The sequence below is a fragment of the Chrysochloris asiatica genome, unplaced genomic scaffold (genome assembly GCF_000296735.1).
Source record: "Chrysochloris asiatica unplaced genomic scaffold, ChrAsi1.0 scaffold00087, whole genome shotgun sequence".
Taxonomy (NCBI): Eukaryota; Metazoa; Chordata; class Mammalia; order Afrosoricida; family Chrysochloridae; genus Chrysochloris; species Chrysochloris asiatica.
In genome coordinates, this window is record NW_006408605.1 from 10,472,510 (window position 1) to 10,473,428 (window position 919).

Sequence of the window (919 nt, forward strand, 5' to 3'; positions counted from 1 at the left end):
AGCCTCGGAAACCCTGTACAGGGTCGCTATGAGTTGGAACCGACTCCATGGCACATAACAACAACATGCATGTAAAAGCTGTACAGTGAATAAGGAAGACCATAAAAGAATCGATGCATTTGAATTATGGTGCTGACAAAGAACACTGAAAGTACTGTAGATGCTAGAGAAACAAACAAATCTGTTTTGGAAGTACAACTGGATTGTTCCTTAGATGTGATGATTGTAAGATTTCGTCTCTTGTACTTTGGACAAGTTGTTAGGAGGGACCAGTCCCTGGAGAAGGGCATCATGCTTGGTAAAGTACAAGGTCAATGAAAAAGAAGAAGACTCCAGTGAGATGGATTGACATTGTGGCAGCAATGATGGGCTTAAATATAACAATTATGAAAATGACACAGAACTGGGTGGTTATTTTATTCTGTTGTACATAGGGTCGCTAAAAGTCAGAACTGACTTGATGGCACCTAACAACAACTTTGGACATGTTCTTCAACTTTTCTGACCTGTAGTAAAATGGTGACAATAACAGTATTTGACTCACAAGGATATTATAACTAAATAAGATCATATGAAGTAGAATATGATAAATCGCATATAGTAGTCGCTAACTTGATGACAATTGTTATATGAACAAATTATTTTTTTAAACTTTTTCTTGTGAATTGAGTGAAGATTAACAGATTAAATCATCAGCTTTATAGTCAACAAATTATACACTGTGTTTCATCTCAATGATTGCAATCACCTCCTTGCAACAACAGATATCCTACTTCCTCCCTGTGGCTTCCCTTTTACATCTTATATTTCACAAACTAACAAAGTAAAAATATTATATATATATGTATCCGAAGGGCATATTCTGCAAGCCAGCCTCCTGCCCCCAGGCACACAGCCTTATTCAGTACATGGGCCTAGA